The sequence below is a fragment of the Pristiophorus japonicus genome, unplaced genomic scaffold (assembly GCF_044704955.1).
Source record: "Pristiophorus japonicus isolate sPriJap1 unplaced genomic scaffold, sPriJap1.hap1 HAP1_SCAFFOLD_42, whole genome shotgun sequence".
Lineage (NCBI taxonomy): Eukaryota > Metazoa > Chordata > Chondrichthyes > Pristiophoridae > Pristiophorus > Pristiophorus japonicus.
This window is the reverse complement of record NW_027254090.1, coordinates 5232544-5254847: the sequence shown is the minus strand read 5'-3', so window position 1 is coordinate 5254847 and position 22304 is coordinate 5232544. Positions and strand designations below refer to the sequence as shown.

General features: G+C 46.3%; 2 non-coding genes across 2 annotated transcripts; both read left to right on the top strand.

Moving 5' to 3' along the window:
* Window positions 1–13513: 13513 nt before the first annotated feature.
* trnaa-ugc (transfer RNA alanine (anticodon UGC)) lies at window positions 13514–13586 on the top strand. Its single transcript has one exon. It is a non-coding gene; the product is annotated as a tRNA-Ala (tRNA).
* A 7617-nt stretch (window positions 13587–21203) lies between these two features.
* On the top strand, window positions 21204–21277 carry trnan-guu (transfer RNA asparagine (anticodon GUU)). The gene has a single exon. It is a non-coding gene; the product is annotated as a tRNA-Asn (tRNA).
* The last annotated feature ends 1027 nt before the right edge of the window (window positions 21278–22304 follow it).

Below are 22304 nucleotides of genomic sequence, written 5' to 3'. Positions count from 1 at the left end.
TTTCATGGCAGCATCATTAATTAACACCTCATCTTCTTTTGCACAATGAAAGAAATGCTAACTGAGGGACAGTCGATACTTCACTCATTTGTGCTGTGCTTTGGGGAGCGGGCAGGAAAATGGACACGAGTCCATGATCGGATCGGCCATGATCGTATGAAATGGCGGAGCAGGCTCGAGGGGACGTATGGCTGACTCCTGCACCTATTTCTTATGTTCTTATGTTCTGATGCATGTTAATACATTTTACACACTGTATTTTAGGTTTCTGGTTCAAAATCTTCATTGTCGATGACACCAGGAATCTGGGGCAACTTTTTCAAATTTAACTGCACCGATTATTCCTACCATGCACAGAAAATAAAATCAGCAGTGAAGGTAAAATCCCATGGTGCTCATTTTCAGATTCAACGCAGTAGGATTTCAAATAAAGTGAAATAGTTTTACAGTGAAAAGATTTGGAAGTGTTACTTGTATTTTTGCCTTTAATTAAACTTTGTGGCGTCTGACTCCCGTTCATGCCTCTGCTGAATAATAAAGGAGGGTTTGACGTTGACCAGACTGCACTGCCCCTGATATTTGTGAGCTCATCCTTTATATTCAGTGGTTTCTCGCCCTTTGATGGGATGCAGTGTAGCGGATATCACGTTGGCCTCACACGCGAAAGGCCCCCGGTGGATCCGTTTCCTCTCACTGAAAGTTATCTATTGATTGAAGTGAAATAAAGAGCAATTAAGGAATAAGGGAGCCCTTTTGTCAGGAGAATAAATAGCAAATAAAAACAGCAAATGCTGGAAATCTCAGCAGGTCAGGCAGAATTTGCCAGGAGACGAAACTCGCCTCCGATTGTTCATCCACAGCAAGTTTAAACATAATGTCCCTGCCCGGGATCGAACCAGGGACCTTTCGCGGATAAAACAAATGTGATAACCGCAACACGACAGAAACCTCTGTCACAGTTGGCATAACAGAGGGGAGCTGACCAGTGAGCTCCCTCTATGCTGATCACCACTGATTTTTAATGTGGAAGCAAGTCATCCTCGACTCCGGGGATTACCTAAGAAGAGAGGAGGATCAGGAATGTGTTGGCTCACCTGAAACAACTTCTGTCCCACACTGAAAGTTCTCAATCCTTCTCCTCCGCTGCCCTTTACAGAAATGTCACGGATCACCCAGTCACCGTGTTCACTTCCACATCCTCACAGTGGGGCCACAGAAGCTCCTACCATCTCCCCGCGATCAGCGAACTCACACAGTTTGTAAAATTAAACCATGAACAAGTGTCCCGCAAAGGGCAGGAGAAACAAGAGAATATGTAAGCTCGGTGCGCAACAGAAAGTAATGGGGTTATTCATGGTGATTACAGCAATTACTAATCGTCTCACAGACATCAATTATTTTTATTTGACGAATTGATCGAGAGTCATTATCAGGTTAGTGCGCCGGACTTAACACCTCGACCATCAGGGAACAGTTATGATACATGTAGGTATATTTATATACATTTATATATGAACCTGAATATCAACGGCTCGCTGCCGAGACCTCATGGCGCAACGGTAGTGCATCTAACTTCGAGTGAGAGAAATTGTTCCACTGTGATGCCCCTTTCATCTTTTGTTCCCATTAAACACCAGAAACTGAGAGAGCGGGAATAAATAGAGAAATAAAAGCACAACAGTATACGAGGAAGAGAGAAGGGGAAAGATACTGACCCCTCCCAGAACTAATGCAGAAACCCCTCTGCTGCGCTCGGGGTGGCCACCTACAGCCTGGATACACAAACGTCCCAACAGCTCATTTACTGTCGGCGCTTCAGACGACAGGTCGAAAAAGCAAAGTCACTGTTTCGGTCTCATGTGCTTCTCTAATCAAGATTAGCCACATACAAAAAATGCTTTTATAATGGTTGCACCTTATGTCCATGTTTGTCAAGCAGTCAGCTCGTTGGTCCAGGGGTATGATTCATCCTTCGGGGTCGTTCATTGAAATTTGGGAGAGATTCCAGACAAGCCCATGATTTTGCCGTGAATTTTGAAATTGCATCGATCTTTTGCAAAGAAGGACTTGCATTTCTGCAACACCTTTCAGGAACTCATGTCGCCCCAAAGCACTTTACAGCCGTTGAGTTATGTTTGAAGTGTTGTAGTGTGGGGCAAGATGTGCCCAAATCACCCCACAAGAACCTCAACTCTTTGCGAAGGAGTTCGGTGCAAATAATCAGGTGTCTCAGGGACTTGGACTTGCTTTGAATGAGTTCTGCTTGTACCTGTATTCAAGCTTGAAACAGCAACTGGGCTTCCATCTCACGGGAGCAGCGTGTAGCGGTTAGCGAGTAGGTGACGAGGTTTGGGGTTGATGTGCGTCGCTTTCAATCTTTGAAATTTCACCAAGCAAAGAAACGGTGAATCAAACTATCGCTATAAGCATTTTATTTGTGTTTAGTCACGGGAATATCCTCAGTCAGGAACTGAAAAGGAATTAAAACCTAACACCGGCTTTGGGACAATCAGAATACTTTGTCACAGACAAGGCACCGGAAGGCTGGAAGGTAGATCACACCGGTTGTGGGACAGCTGGTTGGCGATGACATGGAAGTGTCTGCAGTGTGCGGGACCAGACTGCTTCCACACATCCACAATGAATGGAAATTGCCTGGGCTATCGTTATGGCTTTCTTGCCCTCTTTCTCGCCACTTTCTTGCCCTCCGACCGTTGGCACGTGTAGAACCGATACCTCGACATCAGAACGCTTTCTTGAGGATTTAGATACTCCCGGACCAGCGTAAACATTCTTCATAGGATTTAGTTGTTGGTTTCACCAGAGCTAGAAGATTCTTCATGAGGCCATAGATTGTTGCCCCACAGATAGTAAGAAGGGTCGCCCTTCATTTGGCAGTGTTCTCGTCACATTCCAGCTCACTGGCCACGAGGTATTGGTCGAGTCTCTCCACGAAGGCTTCGCAATCATCCACTTCTGAGAACTTCTTCAGGATACCAACTGTTCCTTGCATTTTTGCGTGGTTATTCATTGTCTCGTCGCCAATTGATACGCTCATAATAAAGGATGAAACTGAGTACTGTGAACAGTGAGTAAGTGTGAACTTAGCTCCTTTAATAAGACTCCAGAGTGCAGGTACCTCATGGAAGGCCTGCTTATATACCGTGCTCACAAGGGATGCTGGGATCCCTTACGACTCCAACAGGTCGTCCCTCTGGTGGTTGTGTGATACAGGTGGCCAAGGGTTAAATACATCACACAAGGTGTGTGCAGAAATCAACCTCAAAAGCCCTTTCATTAACCACAGGGGTTTCCTGCAATTTTCTGATCGCAACGTTTTTTTCAGTCTTTGTGCTTAAAATTGCAGACGCGGAAATTAGGGAGTTTAATGACTTTGAAAGGAGGACATTGTTGTTTGGTGCCGTTCTGGTCAGAGAAATGTTTGTGAAAGGAACTTTTTGCAGAGAGAGGGATTGAGCATTTCAGCTTGTTGCTGAACACTTCTCTCTGGGCACTGAGCTAAGCAGCAGTTTCTGTCGTGTCGTGGTTATCACATTTCCCTCACACGTGAAAAGTTCCTGGTTCAAGCCTGGGCAGAAACATTATTTCTCAAGCAAAAACTTGTCTGCAATAAAATTGAATAAAAGCTGTTTTGAATACCTTGTTGTATGAGCAATGAACATTTAAAACCAGTCTCCTCAAATACAGAGTGTGTAAAATCAGATCGGGGATAAAACTTCATCAAGGATTAAAGTTTCATGAATTATTAAATTGAAGTTTTGACTGTCCCTGTTAGACTTCATTCATTCTGTGAAACAACGCTGTCGGTTTATACCAGCAGATCTAAGCTGCATTTGAAACCACAAAGAACTCATTAATTATTCGCTTTGCAAAGTTCCAGAGCTCAGAGAGTTATTGTCCATCCCTGGGATGCAAGCTACCTCGGACCCGGGCCAAAGCTCCACGTGCACCGAGCACAGGCTCAGGAAAACCCCGGGGAAGAGGTTATCCCGGTCACTGGGCCTTCCAGCAGCCCTGAACAAGCGCCCGGTCTGAATCTTTCTAGAGTAATAACTTATAACTGGAGCATCTAACAGTAAGGACGGCCGAGCGGTCTGAGGCTCTGCTTTCATTATTTGATTAAATTCTCAACTCTCTCTCAGTTCACAATTTTATCATTGTGCAAAAGAAGATCATGGGTTCATTAATGATATTTACCCACGAAAGCAACATAAAAGTTTAAGGAAAAGTAATCGCCCAACGTGGGGCTCGAACTTCCAAGCTTGATTTTAAAAATCTCACGCTCTACCGACAGAGCTAGCCAGGTTTTGCAATAACTGTCCTGTCAACCCCCTTCAGAATATGGTCCATTTCAATGAGATCTCATTTCTTTCTTCTGAACTGAAGAGAGTATCGGCCCATTCTACACAATCTCTCAACTTTAGACAGACTTGAATTATTTTTGTCAACTTGCTCTGTAACAAATCTTTCCCTGACCAGGAATCAAACCCAGACCACGGCAGTGAGAGCACCAGACCCTAACCACTAGACTACCAGGGAACACTGCTTGCAGCCTCTGCGATAGCTTTAAATATAGTCAGCTTACAATCACAGCTGAGAATTGTGCGGTGACACGGGGTGTAACTGGATTTGCTGGGAGCAGCGTGGAGGCCCCGACCTGCGTGAGAACACCAGCGGCAGGTCGGGGTCATAAAAGGAGCGGTGAGCGGCGGCCTGGGAGCAGCGTGGTGGTGTACCACGGCAAGGTACAGCGCGAGCTGGTGCAGGAGGGCGAAGGCAGCGAAGAGTGATGTCATCAAAGTCCAGGTCGGTGATTGGAGCGTGGGCAGGTACAGCAGGACCAGCGAGAGACTGTGGAGGGATGTGATCGGGGCCCAGGGGCGGCGTGAGTTCAGGGCCAGGGGCCCAGGGGCAGCACGGGCCAGCCCACACTGCAATATGTGTGGGCACTGTGTCCGTGCAGCAGAGCTGGTCTCCAGTCGTCTTGGATAACCCTTGCCACTGGACCAAGACCTCGCTCTGTCAAGCCCGTGTGATGGCTCGGGTGGAACGGCCACCACACGTTAAAAAAATCCACGCACAGGCATCTTCCACCCTTCAACATACAGTTCGGGACCTGGAATATTAGGTCCATCATTGAAACACCTGTAAACTCATCCTTTTTTCGAATGGAAGCAAGTCATCCTCGCTTCGAGGGACTGCCTATGATGATGATGAACTGGATTTGCTGCAGTCCGCGGGCAGCAGGTGATGAAAGCGGGCGTGAGAGGGTGAGTGACAGGTGGGCACTGCTTCTGATGCTGTCTGACCCACGGTGGGAGTGGCCGGGGATTTTAAAGCCCTTTCATTGCCCCAATGCAGGGTAAATGAAACTGTGTTTCAGGAACCTTCATGTATACAAACATGGGCACTCTGTACTGTAGACCTCGTGGTACAACGGTCGTGTGTCTGACTCCAGATCAGAAGGCTGCATGTTTATATCACGTTGGGGTCACTGTACTTTTCCATATTGTGCTTCCGGTATTGAGATTTTCTTTGCTGTATCACAATTTGCTTTCCCACCCATCTTTGTATCATCAGCAAACTTGGCTCCATTGCACTGGGTCCCTATATCCCTGGGATAGGTGAGGGAAGACACACCGGAGAAGTGTGAGGTTATGGACCGGAGAAGTTGCAGCTGCTGGAGCTGTACGTTTTATCAGGGAGGGATGGGGGGAGAGCCCGCTGAGCGACCGGAGAAGATGAGAAGCTGCTGTGCTTTTCATCGGGTTTGACACTGTTTAAAAATGGCAGAGTGCCAAGTTATCTCTCCCTACTGCCCATGCGCGAAGGTGCCGGCAGTGTTTTCGGCGCAGGCATTTGGCTCTGCCCCCCACTTCACCATCGACACCACGCCAGGACTCCGGGGACTGTACACAGCGGCCAGGATGGGGCGAGTTTTTCCCCGCACCGTTTCCAGCGCGCAAAGTCGGTGCGCTTGAGGTCAGTGCGCCGACAAAACTGCTTGGAGAAAATCTAGTCCTTGAAGAGTAAGGAGTACACTGAAGGAAATACAAATATGTTTGCCGAGCAACTGTCAAATTTTAATAACTTTTTATACAACCATCGAATCACCAAAAAAACAGGGCACTCGGCCCATAGTACCTAATATATAGCCCATAATACAAGAGTAAGGAAGTCTTGCTACAATTGTACAGGGCCCTGGTGAGGCCACACCTGGAGTACTGCGCACTGTTTTTGGTCTCCTTATTTGAGGAAGGATATACTTGCCTGGGAGGTGGTACAACAGAGATTCACCAGATTGATTCCTGGGATAAGAGGACTGTCTTAAGTTGAGAGATTGTGTAGAATGGGCCGATACTCTCCGGAGTTTAGAAGAATGAGAGGTGATCTCATTGAAACACACAATATTCTGAAGGGGATTGACAGGGTAGATGCTGAGAGGTTGTTTCCCCCGGGCTGGAGTGTCTAGAACCAGGGGCACAGTCTCAGGTTAAGGGGTCGGCCATTTAAGACAGAGATGAGGAGGAATTTCTTCACTCAGAGGGTTATGAATATGTGGAATTTTCTGCCCCACAGGCCTGTGGATGCTGAGTCTCTGAATATATTCAAGGCTGCGTTAGATAGTTTTTTGGAGTCTCGGGCAATCAAGGGATCGATAGATCACTGGAGTTGAGAAGAATGAGATGGGATCTCATCGAAACATATAAAATTCTGACAGGACTGGACAGGTCCCAATGTTGGGGAAGTCCAGAACCAGGGGTCAGAATGTAAGGGATAACGGGAAAGCCATTTCGGACTAAGATGAGGAGAAACTTCTTCACTCAGAGAGTTGTTAACCTGTGGAATTCTCTGCCGCAGAGAGTTGTTGATGCCAGTTCGTTAGATATATTCAAGAGGGAGTTAGATGCGGCCCTTATGGCTCAAGGGATCAAGGGGTATGGAGAGAAAGCAGGAAAGGTGTACTGAACTGAATGATCAGCCATGATCTTATTGAATGGTGGTGAAGGCTCGATGGGCAGCATGGCGTACTCCTGTTCCTATTTTCTATGTTTCTATGTCCTGCTACTGCTTCTTTAATAATGGATTCCAACATTTTCCCAATCACAGATGTTAGAATAACTGGTCTATAGTTTCCTGCTTTTTGTCTGCCTCCTTTTTTAAATAGGGGCATTACATTTGCAGTTTTCTAATCTGCTGGGTCCTCCCCAGAATCCAGGGAGTGCATGTCCACAGATCCCTGAAAGTAGCAGGCCAGGTCGATAAGGTGGTTGAGAAGGAATATGGAATGCTTGCTTTTATTAGCCGAGGCACAGAATACAAGAGATGGGGTCGGTGGGGTAGGTTAGGCCACAGCTGGAGTAATGCATGCAGTTCTGGTCGCCATATTACAGGAAGGACATGATTGCACTGAAGATGGTACAGAGAAGATTTACGAGGATGTTGCCGGGAGTGGAGAATCTTAGCCATGAGGACAGATTGGATAGGCTGGATTTGGTTTCCATGGAACAGAGCCTGAGGGGAGACTTCATTGAGGTGAATAAAATTATGAGGGGCCGAGATATAGTGGATAGAAAGGACCTATTTCCCTCAGCAGAGGGGTCAACAATAAGGAGGCATAAATTTAAAGTAATTGGTAGAAAGTTGAGAGAGGAAGTTTCTTCACGCAGAGGGTTGTGGGGGTCAGGAACTCACTGCCTGAAAGGGTGTTGGAGGCAGAAACCCTCACCACATTTAAAAAGTGCTTGGATGTGCACCTGAGGTGCCGTAACCTGCAGGGTTATGGACCTCGTGCTGGAAAGTGGGATTAGGCTGGAGAGCCTCTTGTTGGCCGGCACGCACACGATGGACCGAAATGGCCTCCTTCCGAGCTGCAAACTTCTTTGATTCGATTAACTTCTTTGCAAAGAGTTGAGGTGCGTGTGAGGTGATTTGGGCACATCTTTCCTCACATGACAACACTTCAAAGGTAACTCAACGGCTGTAAAGCGCTTTGGGGCGTCAGGAGTTCCTGACAGACGCTGCAGAAATGCAAGTCCTTCTTTGCAAACGTTCGCTGCAAATTCAAGACTTGTCTGGGATTTGAAACCAGAATCTCTCGCAAATTTCAAGTAACAAACACCAAAGCAAGAATCATACCCCTCGACCAATGAACCAACTGCTTAATATAGGTGGAGATAAGATTTAACCATTATTGAAGCATTTTTAGTGTGTGTTGCTATTCTTGATCAGAGGAGCACATGAGACGGAATCAGTGACTTTGCATTTTCGACATGTCTTCTGAAGCGCCGCACGGTCCCACTCCTGCAGTCAATGAGCTGTTGGCACGTTAATGTATCCATCATCGTCATCATCATAGGCGGTCCCTCGAAACGAGGATGACTTGCTTCCACGCCGAAAAAGGATGAGTTCGCAGGTGTTTCAATGAAGGACCCGAACTACATCCCGAAGGGTGGAAGATGCCTGTGCGTGGATTTTTTTAATGTGTGGTGGCCGTTGCACCCCAGCCATCACACGGGCTTGACAGAGCGAGGTCTTGGTCCAGTGGCAAGGGTTATCCAAGACGACAGGCGACCAGCTCTGCTGCACGGACCCAGTGCACACACATATCGCAGTGTGGGCTGGCCCGTGCTGCCCCTGGGCCCCTGGCCCTGAACTCACGCCTCCCCTGGGCCCCGATCACATCCCTCGACAGTCTCTCGCTGCTCCTGCTCTACCTGCCAACGCTCCAATCACTGACCAGGAACTTGATGACGTCACTCTTCGCTGCCGCCGCCCTCCTGCACCTGCTCGCGCTGCTCCCTGGAGTAGTCTCCCGGGACCTCCAAGCTGCTCCCAGTGTCGCTCGCCGTCCCTTTTATGGCCCCGACCTCCCGCTGGTGTTCTCCCGTTAGTGTATCCAGGCTGCGGGTGGCCACCCCGAGCGCAGCAGAGGGGTTTCTGCATTAGTTCTGGGTGGGGACAGTATCTTTTCCCTTCTCTCTTCCTCTTGTCTTTATCCCTGTGCTTTTATTTCTCTATTTATTCCCCCTGTCTCAGTTTCTAGCGTTTAAAAGGGAACAAAAGATGAAATGGGTGTCTCTGTGGAACAATTTCTCTCACTCAAAGTTAGACGCACTACTGTTGCACCATGAGGTCTAGGTAGCTAGCCGTTGATATTCAGGTTCATATATAAATATATATAAATATATCGACATGTATCATAACTGTTCCCTGGTGGTCGAGGGGTTAAGATCCGGTGAACTAATCTGGTTTCATTACAATGCCTGGGTGGGTACTGTGGAGATCACGAATGAAAGTGTCCCTGCCCTTTTTTGGCACCACTACTTGATACAGTCTGCCTGTATGGACAATTTATCTCTGCGCCGCTGGTACGGCTTTATTTCTTCCTGCATTTCGAACGGAACACTAGACCAACTCCCGTGGAGCACACCGTGTTTTACTAAGGACAATGAGGGATCCGGGCTCATCTAGGTTCTAATCTGTCGGGCGGTAACAGGTGATTGCTCACTCTCGAATGCTTCCATTATCATAACTAAATCTGGGGGCTGTGCCATCTCCACCCCTGTGGTGGGCAATGGCAGCCTACTGAGAGCATCGGCACAGTTTTCTGTGCCTGGTCTGTGGCGGATGGCGTAGTTGTATGCGGACAATGTGGGCGCCCATCTCTGGATGTGGGCCGATGCAGCTGTATTTATCCCCTTACTTTCAGAAAAGAGGGATATAAGTGGCTTATGGTCAGTTTCCAATTCAAATTTGAGCCCAAACAGATATTGATGCAATTTTTATACTCCATAAACACATGCTAACACTTCTTTTTCAATCGTGCTGTACGCCCTCTCAGCCTGAGACAGACTCCTGGTGTAACCAGTTGCAATTTCCCAGATTCATGAGCTTGATGCAATACACACTCAACATCGTATGACGACGCATCACATGCTAGCACCAAACGCTTACATGCATCATACAGCACAAGCAATTTGGTTGAGTTTCACAGTTTTCTAGCTTTTACAATGGCATTTTCTTGGCTTTTACCCCATACCCATTCGTTTTCTTTCTGCAGTAAAGCGTGCAGTGGTTCTAACAGTGTTCTGAGACCCGGTAAGAAGATACGAAAGTAGTTCAGGAGTCCTGGAAACGACCGCAGCTCCGTCACGTTCTGTGGCCTTGGTGCGTTGTCGACTGCCTCCATCTATGAATCGGTGGGCCTGATGCCGTTCGCCGCAATTCTTCTCCCCAGGAACTCGACTTCAGGCGCCAGGACAACGCACTTCGAGCATTTTAACCTTTGCCCCACGCGATTAAGCCGAAGAAGAACCTCCTCCAGTTTCTGCAGATGCTCATCTGTGTCGCGATCTGTAAGCAAGATGTTGTCCTGGAAGACCACGGTGCTTGGTGCGAATTCAGTAAGCTTTCCATGTTTCTCTGGAATATTGCCGCTGCTGATCGAATCCCAAATGGTCATCTGTTGTGAATGAAGAGACCTTTGTGCGTGTTGATGCAGGTGAGGCCCTTCGATGATTCCTCCAACTCCTGCGTCATGTAGACCGAGGTCAAGTCCAGCTTCGTGAACGTCTTTCCTCTGCCAGCGTCGCAAAAAGGTTGTCTGCCTTTGGTCGTGGGCATTGATCCTGAAGGGAGAAACATTTGATAATTACTTTGTAATCACCACAGAATCTGACGGTGCCCTCTCCCTTGAGGACTGGAACAATCAGACTGGTCTGCTCGTTGAATTCGATCGGCAAAATGATGCCCTCTCGTTGCAGCCTGTCCAGCTCGATCTCCACCCTCTCTCTCATCATGTACGGTACTGCTCTCACCTTGTGACGGATAGGTCGCGCCCCGGGAATTAGGTGGATCTGCACTTTTGGTGGTTGGAACTTCACGATGCCTGGTTCGAACAACGAGGGGAATTTGTTTAAGACCTGGGCAGACGAAATGTTGTCGACGGGCGAGAGCACCCGGATGTTGTTCCAGTTCCAGCGTATATTCCCCAGCCAGCTCCTGCCGAGCAGCGTGGGGCCATCGCCCGGTACCACCCAGAGTGGTAACTTGTGTATCGCTCCATCGTAGGAGACCTTTACAGTAGCACTGCCGATTACGGGAATCAGTTCATTTGTGTAAGTTCTCAGGTTAGTGCGAATGGGAGTCAGGACTGGCCTTGCTGCACCACAATTTATCGAAAGTCTTTCTGCTCATAATGGACTGGCTCGTGCCCGTGTCTCGCTCCATTGACACCGGGAGTCCATTTAATTCAACCTTCAGCATTATCGGGGGCACTTTGTGGTAAATGTATGCACCCCATATACCTCTACCTCCTCGGTCTGATGCTCTGGTTCATTGTGATCTGCCGTGGATCTGCCCTCCTCTGCAACATAGTGGTTTGCAGGATTAGCAGGGTTTGCAGCTTGCCTGCACATTCGTTGCAGGTGTCCCATTGTTCCACAGCTGTTGCAAACGTATCCTTTGAAGCGGCATGAATGGAAACGATGATCACCCCCGCAGTGCCAACAAGGTGTTAATGGCGTAGCATTCATCACCCTTGATGGTGGACTCTGAGACATCTGCAGACGTACAGCTGCAGGCATGTGAGGCCTGCCCTGCACGTAACGATTTGAAAACAACATTACTTTGTTCACAGTACTTGTACAGCACTCGTGTGCTGAGAGATTTTTTGGTATTGTCACTGATGGCGATAAACTCTTGGGCTATCGCTATAGCTTTACTCAAGGTTGGGGTGTCGACTGTCAAAATTAGTTTACGAAGTATTACTTCATGGCCAATGCCAAGTACAAAGAAGTCCCTGAGCATGTGCTCCAAATGTCCTTCACATTCCAAATGCCTGCAAGGTGTCTTTGCTCGACGACATAGCTCGCCACTTCCTGGCCTTCAGACCTTTTGCACATGTAGAACCGGAATCTCGCCATCAGAACGCTTTCCTTCAGGTTAAGATGCTCCCGGACCAGTGTGCACAAATCAACATACGATTTCTCTGTGCGTTTCGCTGGAGCAAGCAGCTTTTGTATGAGGCCATAAGATGGTGCCCCACAAACAGTGAGGTGAATCGCCCTTCCTTTGGCAGCATTCGCTTCTCCTTCCAGCTCGCTGGCCACGAAGTATTGGTCGATTCGCTCCACTAAGGTTTCCCAATCATCTCCCTCCGAAAATTTCTCCAGGATGCCCATTGGTCTCGACATCGTTGCGGTGGGGTTCGTCATCTGTATCTCATCGCCAGTTGTAGTGCATGAATAAAGAGTCTGAGCAGATGCTGTGAGCTCAAAGTAATTTGTGAACTTCGTCTTTCATTGCAGGTCTCCAGAGTGCTTCTCCAGCCTGTGAGGCCTCCTTAAGTACAAGTGCTCCCAAGGGATTGTGGGAGCCCTTGGGACTCCAGGGGGTGAGCCCTCTGGTGGATAAACAAGGTATTTACAGGTTTACAGACGTAACACTTGTTTGCATAAGTTCTATGCAAATTGAAAGGGCTCATTCGGTATTAAACGTGGAATCTCTCGCAAATTGCCATTAACAGTGAGAATCATACCCCTGGTCCAACGAAACGACTGCTTTTCAAGAATGGCGATAAAGTGTAACCATTATAAAAGCATTTTATTTTGTGTATCTATTCTTTGTAGCAGGAGCACACGAATCCGAATCAGTGACTTTGCTTTTTAGACCTGTCTTCTGAAGTGCCGCACGGTCCCACTCCGACAGTCAATGAGCTGTTGGGACGTTAGTGTGTCCAGGCTGTGGGTGGCTACCCCGAGCGCAGCAGAGGGGTTGCTGCATTAGTTCTCGGTGGGGACAGTATTTCCCCTTCTCTCTTCCTCTTGTCTGTATCCCTGTGCTTTTATTTCTCTATTTATTCCCCCTGTCTCAGTTTCTAGTGTTTAAAAGAGAACAAAAGATGAAATGGGTGTCACTGTAGAAATTAATTTCTCTCGCTCAAAGTTAGATGCACCACCGTTGCACCATGAGGTCTAGGCAACTAGCCCTTGATATTCAGGTTCATATATAAATATATATAAATATATCTACATGTATCATAACTGTTCCCTGGTGGTCCAGGGGTTAAGATCCGGCGCACTAACCTGGTAACGATACTCGATCAATTTGTCAAATAAAAATAATTGAGGTCTGTGAGACGATTAGTAATTGCTGTAATCACCATGAATCACCCCATTACTTTATGTTACGGACCGAGCTTACCGATTCTCTTGTTTCTCCTGCCCGTTGCTGGATATGTGTTCCGGGTTTAATTTTAGTTCGCTGATCGCCGGGAGACGGTAGGAGCCTCTGTGGCCCCATTGTGAGGATGTGGAAGTGAACACGGTGGCTGGGTGATCCGTGACATTTCTGTAAAGGGCAGCGGAGGAGAAGGATTGAGAACTTTCAGTGTGGGACAGAAGTTGTTTAAGGTGAGCCAACACATTCCTGATCAGCACAGAGGGAGCTCACTGGTCAGCTCCCCTTTGTTGTGCCAGCTGTGCCAGAGGTTTCTGTAGTGTATTGGTTATCACGTTCGCTTTGCATGTGAAAGGTTCTTGGTTCAATCCCGCGCAGAAACATTATGTTTAAAGTTGCTACAGTGGAACAATCCGAAGCGAGTTTCGTCTCCTGGAAAATGCTGCCTGACCTGCTGAGATTTCCAGCAATTGCTGTTTTTATTTGCTATTTATTCTCCCGGCAAAAGGGCTCCCTTATTCCTTCATTGCTCTTTATTCCACTTCAATAAATAGATAACTTTCAGCGAGAGAAAACGGATCCACCGGGGACCTTTCGCGTGTGAGGCCAACGTGATATCCGCCACACTGCAGCCCATCAAAGGGCGAGAAACCATTGAATATAAAGGATGAGCTCACAAATATCAGGGGCAGTGCAGTCTGGTCAGAGTAAAACCCTCCTTTCTTATTCAGCAGAGGCATGAACGGGAGTCAGACGCCACAAAGTTTAATTAAAGACAAAAATTCATATAACACTTCCAAAACTTTTCACTGTAAAATTCTTTCAGTTTATTTGAAATCCTACGATGTTGAATCTGAAAATGAGCACCGTGGGATTTTATCTTCACTACTGATTCTATTTTCTGTGCACGGAAGGAGTAACTGATGCTGTTAAATTTGACAAAAGTTGCCCCAGATTCCTGGTGTCATCAGCATTGAAGATTTTGAAACAACCCCCGACAAAAATTGTGTAAAATGGGATCTGGTTTAACAGTTAACAAGCAAAACACAAAATAAATGATTGAAGTATCGACTGTCCCTCAGTCAGCATTTCTTTCATTGTGCAAAAGATGGCATTGGGTTCAGTAATGATGCTTTCCCGTGGAATAAAAACAAAAGCTCAACAAAAAAACGGACGGTGACTGGCAAGTGAGCGCTGCTTCTGACTCCGAGTGGGAATGGGCGGGGATTTTAAAGCCCTTATTTTGAGGAACGTTCATATCGATAAACATCTCATATTCGTTGTGTACAGCTCGTGGTGCAACGGTAACACATCTCACTCGAGATGAGGACACTGCTATCGAAATCATGTCAGGGTTCCTGACCTTTGGGATAATTCCGGAATCAATATTTCCTTTACTGTGTCTTAATAACCAGACCCTTGCTCCAAGGTCTGTCTCACTGTTTCCCCGGTGTCAGGCAGAGATACGCCTGCTGCCCTCATTTATTTCATGTGACAGGACACAAAAGTTCAAAATCAACCTGCAGGGGGCCAAACACAACAACACCTAGTCAGGATGGCTGAGCGGTCAAAGGTGCTGTGTTTGGATTGCAATTGCATGTGGAGGAGTGGATTCAAATCCAATGTCTGACACTTTCTGCTTTTAATCATTGAGCGAAACTCATTGTTTGACACCTCGACCAACTCTTCAAAAGTGGGATTCAGCAGTTCATCTGCTCGCTGAACATTTCCGTCTGACCTGCTGCTGAAAGTGGAGATGTTTCCGCAGTGTAGCGGTGAACACGTTCGCCTCACACGCGAAAGCTCACCGGGCGGGAATATTTTCTGGAGCTTTCTCCTCATGCATGCTCAGGGGCGAGATTGTTCTCCTGAGAATAGTCATGAGATGATAAACATGTGAGGATTAGGGGCCAGAGTAGGCCATTCGGCCCCTCGAGCCTGGTCCACCATTCAAGAAGATCCTGGCAGTTCCTCGACAGCAAGTTTAAACATCTGGTGCGAAGCCAACAGGCGCCTGTCTGCAATCAGCGACAAAAACCCGCATTTGGCAGAAGCCCCGCTCAATCAATTGGGAGAGCATGAAACTCTTAATCTTTGGTTCGCTGGTTCACTGGTTCGAGCCCCTCGTTGGGGCTTTTAGTTAAATGTTATCCTGCATTCACCGGAAAAAAATCATTAATTAACCGATGATCTCCATTTGCATAATTAAAGAAATGATAACTGAATGAGTGTCAATAATTTAATAATTTTGGACAAACAAGTGAAAGACACCTGGTGCTGGTGGGCAATTTTGTTGCCTTTGTCATTGATGCTTGATCTCCAAGTCTCGTTGTCAAATCGTGTGCTCAACCGTCAGTTACCTGTTACAAATCAGCGGAGGAGAAACTAGTTTGTTGTCTAATGCTGCCTTTGCCTGCACAACGTGTGCTGAGATTATCTGTGTAATATGCATTCAGCAGGATGAATAAAAGGAACGCTTTTTGAAATGCAGGCAATGTATGTTTTGCACTCAATAAAAAGTTGCATTTTCTTTTCATGCCAAGTATTTTACATTTGTGCATTGCAATGCCAACGCACTTTTTACCTGGCAAGACTGAAGTACAAGCTGTGATGAACATTATGAAACAGAAACAGCTACTTGAGAACCCATAGCCTCGACTGTATCTGTGTGAATTGCTCTGCATCAATAATTAGCAGAGCGTAAAGAGGGGAAACTGACGGTGTGGATGAGAAAAGACCGAGCCAAAGTATAATGTTGGAGATGATCTTGTTTTTGAGTAATGTTTCAAAGAATTTGGCATCGTTGGTTCCATGGTGTAATGGTGAGCACTCTGGACATGAATCCAGCGATCTGAGTTTAAATCTCGGTGGAAACTGAATGCTTGCTGTCGCAGCTGCTAAAAATTTGGGACAAACAAGTGAGAGACACCTGGTGCTGGTGGGCAGTTTTGTTGCCTTTGTCATTGATGCTTGATCTACAAGTCTAGTTGTCAAATCCTGTGCTCTGTGTTAGCACAGTCCCGCATTGCTGAACTCTTTGCTTCAGCATGCAGTCTGAAGTTTGGATTAAATAACAGGAAGATTGAAATGTGGATGTTAAAGAGACTGTTAGACAATGTGGTGCCTTCCAGCCAGTGAGATGAGTAACTGGTCATTGTCTGGATGTTAAATATTTGGGTACCTTGTTATGGTGGGAATAATGGAAACTCAGGACGAAACAATTTGATGATGTCTGTATGTTAAGTATTTGAGTGTAACCTTGTTACTATTTAATGACATCTGTAAGTTAAACAAGCAACATTAAGTCTGTCTGTTAAAAGATTCAGAAAGCAGTTAGTCAGGATTGTATAAATGCAAAGAATAAGAGTTCAAAGGCTTTTTCAGTATAAAGATGAGACATTTATGGACTGTTAAGACACAGACACCAGAGACACAGGTGTGTATCTCAAGCAGCCACGGAAATCGAAGCAAGCTGCCTTTGTGAAGTGTTCTCAGTAACTTTCATACTTGGTTTGTTTAGTATGAGTGTTTAAATAAAAGACCCGATCCTGCCTTTACTACAACGGAGTGTGTGCGGGTAATTCGACGTTAAAAGCAACGAAGCGAAAAGAGCAAGACAGCTGTTTACAACATTTTGGTGACCACGACATGATTTTCAAAAGTTCGTTGGCTTATTGGAAGTCCCCGACATGAAGCAGAAAGTTGGCTGATTTGTTGGAAGAAGTGTTTCCCACACATCAGTTCGAGGAGTGAGCATTCTCTTAGTTGTCGTGATTGAAGGGATCTTCAGTTAGTAATGGGAGGCTCAGGGAATATTTCAGTTGAGCTCCAGTCATTTCTTAATGAATGGATTGAGTCGAAAGGGGAACTTATGGGATAAGACAGGAAACAATGACAGGAGGATGGAGAGAGACACGGCAGTCCTTCGTGGAGAATGTCCATTTAAAAAAGATTAAAGTGTTTGTGTTAAAAAGTGATAAAAAGAGAAAAGCATGAGTGTTGCAGTGTCTCATGCTGGGGATTCAAACGTTAGGAGAAGAGGCTGAGGCTCGAGATAGGGAAGTCTCAGAACTCAGAGAGCAGCTAACAGCAGTGAGTAAAGAAGTAGAGAATTGGCGATTTCAGGCACTCGGGGCAGCCAGGACTGTTCTGACACTGGATCAGCGTCTTGCTAATGAACAGAAGTGTAAACAAGATCGAGAGAAAGGAATATCTAAGCTGCAGCAGATGGTGGTATTAGGTTTCCCACGGAGACAACAATTGATAAAGCCGGGTGGTATTCGGAGGATTCCCCGGGTCTGAGAGTTGAAAAGGGGATGAAGGGACAGGGAGAATGCCCACCGTTCCCATCCACAGCTCCTTTGTCTTCTCTGACTTCGGAGCCTCGAACCCGTGTGGTTCACGTGGCAACGTTAGGATCGGAGGCGGAGCAGTTAGCTGCCTCTTCGGTTACTCAGACGCTTAACACCCCACAACATTACACACGACCTTCCGGTAATGTGGAGAGTGGGGGAAGCACGCTCGAGCGGACAAGGCGAGAGCAGGATCATGATTCCTCTACTCCCTGTGGAGCTCGTGAAGGGAACACGACCTTAAGTGGTTTTGGGGATACCTGGTATGAGCGAGGAGGGGTAAAGTTACACGACATGAGAGCTATCGTTAGTGAAGTGGGACCCGCACACCTTCAGGATCTTAATAAGTTTGCCCAGTGCTGGTGTAATATTCTGGGATGGTGACAGTCTGGGAACATATCAGATAAACCGAGGGTTCACATGGTTCTGTGAGCTTTAGGGAATCACCGGGGAAATGTAGTAGGTTTAGAAACAACTTCCAGGTCTCATGCCTGGTAGAATAATAGCTGCAATCTTTGTTACTCAGTCAGGGCCACAGTTAATAAAGCGGCTTGCATTATTACCAGGGGAAGGACCCAGGGAAGCTGGGGAATGTATATTCCAGTTGTGTAAAAGTTTGGGAAGTAATTGGATTGATATCAGTCATTACGGGGATGGTACACATAGAGAGATCATTTTGACTCTCCTATCCCCGTCAGTAGTTCTGGAAGTAGATGCCTGGGGTGGGCACGAATGTTTTGATAAATGGTTGGCAAGGGTAGAAAGCTTGTATCAGGGAGCTGCAGGAATTTCAGTCATGGAAGTGAGACAGGGGTTACAGCGATGGAAGGCAGAAGGGCCTGAGTGGATGAATCCCGCGAGGAATCACATAAAAGGAGCAGGACCGGGTGGTGGCCGTCAGTTGATAGAGGACAGGGAGAGACTGGCTAAAGAATTAGAAAAGTTAAAAGAAAAGTTGAAGAATCAGGAAAGAGATGCTGGAGACACAGTCAGGAATGATACCTCGGTTCAGTTGCTGAGGTCGGGGGTAGATTCCGCAGGTGAGGGAGGATCCCGATAGGGATGCCGCGCCTCAACCACACATGTCGTTCCTTTAGGACCCTTACTTCAGGATAGGGGTGGCCATACCCTTATCGAGGCTTGTGTGGAAGGGCAGCGGGAAATGGACACAGGGTCAGCTGGACAAATGAAGGTGCTCCTGGAGGAAGGGGATTCCCCTCTTCAGAGACAGTTCCCCAACACCCCAGATACACGAGGAGCAGTTACTGAACAGTCAGAGATGAAAGCAGTGGGAGAAGCTTGTTCAGAAACATTTAAAGTTTCTGCAGGAATGGGCTGTCTCAGAACTGATGAGATGTTCAGTGAAAAGCTCAAATGTGGGAGTTACAAACATGATCTTAAAGGATGCGAAATAGAAGTTGGATCGTTGCAAATGTCGAGAGAGTGAATTACAGCAGTTCCGAAGGGTGAACAGAGAGAAGGACTGGGTCTCTCGACTGACTATTCAGCATTTCCGTCATCCTTTACTGTATGTTGTTACACTTCTCCCACAAAGCAGAGGAAATTGTTAAAACCTGTGCAGAGGGTAACAGACTTAGTCGAAGACACCGATTGTGAGTTTACATTTCTGAATGTAAACAGCATGGAATTCAGATGGAAACATCAAAAATTGAAAATTGACTTTTAAGTAAAAATGGATATGGTGATCACAGACCAACGGACTTTAAAATAGCATCCTGAGAATCTGAATCTACAAGAACCCTACTTTGACCCGAAGCGTGCTGCTATTTGGAAGAAGGAAATACAGAAATGGAATACAACATTTCAAGAGCTACAGAGTTTGAATCAAGCAATCGTTGTGGACATTAACCATCACACTGCGGAAATCGAGAACGTTCACACAACTTTGGACCAGATTGGACATGTAAGCTGGCTGGAGTCATTGTTGGGATGGAGCCTGACGGCAACAGGTGTGATGAACACAATGATACACCCTGTCCTTATGCTGGTGCTGGTTCAGCTGGTCGTGCTTGTCATTTTGATTTACTGCGGATGTCGTGTTGGAAAAAAAGGACTGCAACTGACAATGCTGTTGAACGAGCTCGAGCCACCATGCAAATATATGTTACCCAGATAAGACCTGCAGAGAGGCGAGGAGAAGAAGTGGGGGAATGTGGGAGCACAGTCCCGCATTGCTTAACTCTTTGCTTCAGCACGCAGTCTGAAGTTTGAATTAAAAAACAGGAAGATTGAAGTTTGGATCGAAAGAGACTGTTCGACAATGTGGTGCCTTCAGCCATTGAAATGAGTAACTGGTCATTGTCTGTGTGTTAAATATTTGATTGTACCTTTGTTACTATTTAATGACATCTGCATGTTGAACAAGCAATATTAAGTCTATATGTTAAACAATTCACAAAGCAGTTAGCCATGGTTGTCTAAATGCAAAGAAATAAGAGTATAAAGATGAGACTCACACACGCAGACACCAGAGACACTGGACATTCGGAAGGTGTGTGTCTCAAGCAGCCACGGAAATCGAAGCAAGCTGCCTTTGTGAAGTGTTCTCAGTAACTTTCATACTTGGTTTGTTTGGTATGAATGTTTAAATAAAAGACCTGATCCTGCCTTTACTACAACTGAATGTGTGCGGGTAATTCGAGGTTAAAAGCAACGAAGCAAAAAGAGCAAGACAGCCGTTTACAACATTTTGTAACAGGTAACTGATGGTTGAGCACACGATTTGATAACTAGACTTGTAGATCAAGCATCAATGACAAAGGCAACAAAACTGCCCACCAGCACCAGGTGTCTTTCACTTGTTTGTCCCAAATTTTCAGCAGCTGGGACAACAAGGAATCAGGTTCCACCGAGATTTGAACTCAGATCCTAGAGTGCTCACCATTACACTATGGAACCAACCACAGTAAAATCTTTGAAACAATTCTCAAAAACAACAAAATCATCCCCAACAGTACACTTTGTCTCGGCCTTTTCTCATCCACACCATCAGTTTCCTCTTTGCTTTCTGCTAATTATCGATGCAGAACAATTCACACAGATGCCATCGAGGCTATGGTTTTACAAGTAGCTGTTTCTGTTTCACACTGTTCATCACAGCTTGTACTTCAGTCTTGCCAGGTAAAAAGTGCGTTGGTATTGCAATGTATTAATGTAAAATGTTTGGCATGGAAAGAAAATGCAAAGTTTTGTCGAGTTAGCGAGTAGGTGACGAGGTTTGGGGTTGATGTGCGTCGCTTTCAATCTTTGAAATTTCAACAAGCAAAGAAACTGTGAATTGAACTGTCCCTGTTAGCATTGCGTTCGCATTTAATCACAGCAATATCAGCAGTCAGGAGCTGAAAAGGAATTAATACCTAATACCGGCTTCGGGACAATCAGAATACTTCGTCACAGACAAGGCACTGGAAGGCTGGAAGGTAGATCACACCGGTTGTGGGAGAGCTGGTTGGTGGTGACATGGAAGTGTCTACAGTGTGCGGGACCAGACTGCTTCCACACATCTACAATGAATGTCCCACCCTTTACTTGGGAAAAGTACAACTGAGAGTGGACAAGTTCCATCCCGGTCAGAGCAATCTGAAGCTTTAACTGGTTTGGGATGTCTTGTAGTGTGTAATTGTGTAAGTCTCTGTGGCGCAATGGGTTAGCGTGTTCGGCTGTTAACCGAAAGGTTGGTGGTTCGAGCCCACCCAGGGACGAAGCATTTAACTGTTTTTCCCCGAGGATTCGGTGCTGCACGATTCCAGCTTGTCATTGTCCGTTTTGGCTGCGTGAATATGTTCCACAAACATTGCCAGATGTGCTGTTATCCAGTGAGTTCCCACTCCAATATTTTTATGAGCATTCAGTTTGAGTGTATACAGAACTGAACAGAGATATCAGAAAATTTAACAAGGTTGTGGGACATTGTTTTTTGTTAATATTGAACCACTAATATGAATAAATCCATTTCTTCAAATATTTAATTGAACATGTTTTCAAAATGTTTCCGCGCAGTTTTGAACCAGGGACATTTCGCGTGTGAGGTGAGTCTAATAACCACTACATTACGGAAACACTACAGCAATGTTCGGAACATAACCAGAGCTTTAACGTACACAGCTGGCCTGTACTTCAGGAGCTGGTTTTATGAGAATAGAGTGATGGTGCTATATTTAGGAAGGCTGTGAGTTTGGCAGGAATTTGTCTAGTGTTTCTCAGACTTTACACATAGGAACAGGAGGTGGCCATTTAGCAGCGAGTGGTTAGGATCTGGAATGCACGGCTTGAAAGGGTGGTAGAGGCAGACACAATCTTATCTTTCAAACGGAAGCTGGATCAGTGTCTGAAGGAAAAACAATTGCAGGGAAAGGGCGGGGGAGTGGGACTCGCTGAGAGTCGGCACGGGCTCGACGGGCCGAATGGCCTTCCGTGCTGTAACCATTCCATGATTCTATAAGTTAGTGGCACATTTCATAGTGTGGGTGGAAGCAGAACATTGCAAAGGGACATGGATTGAGTCGGCAAAACTAGAGGCACTGATTCAGGAGATTCGGGGGGCGCGGAAATTCGGGAGTTTAATGACTTTGAAAGGAACATTTTTGTTTTGTGCAGTTATGGTCAGAGAAATGTTTGTGAAAGGAATTTTTTGAACAGAGGAATGCAGCATTTAATCTTCTGCCTTCACACTTCTTCCTGGGTGTCGGGGTCACGTTTCTTTTCGATGTTATTCTTCTCAAAAAGGAG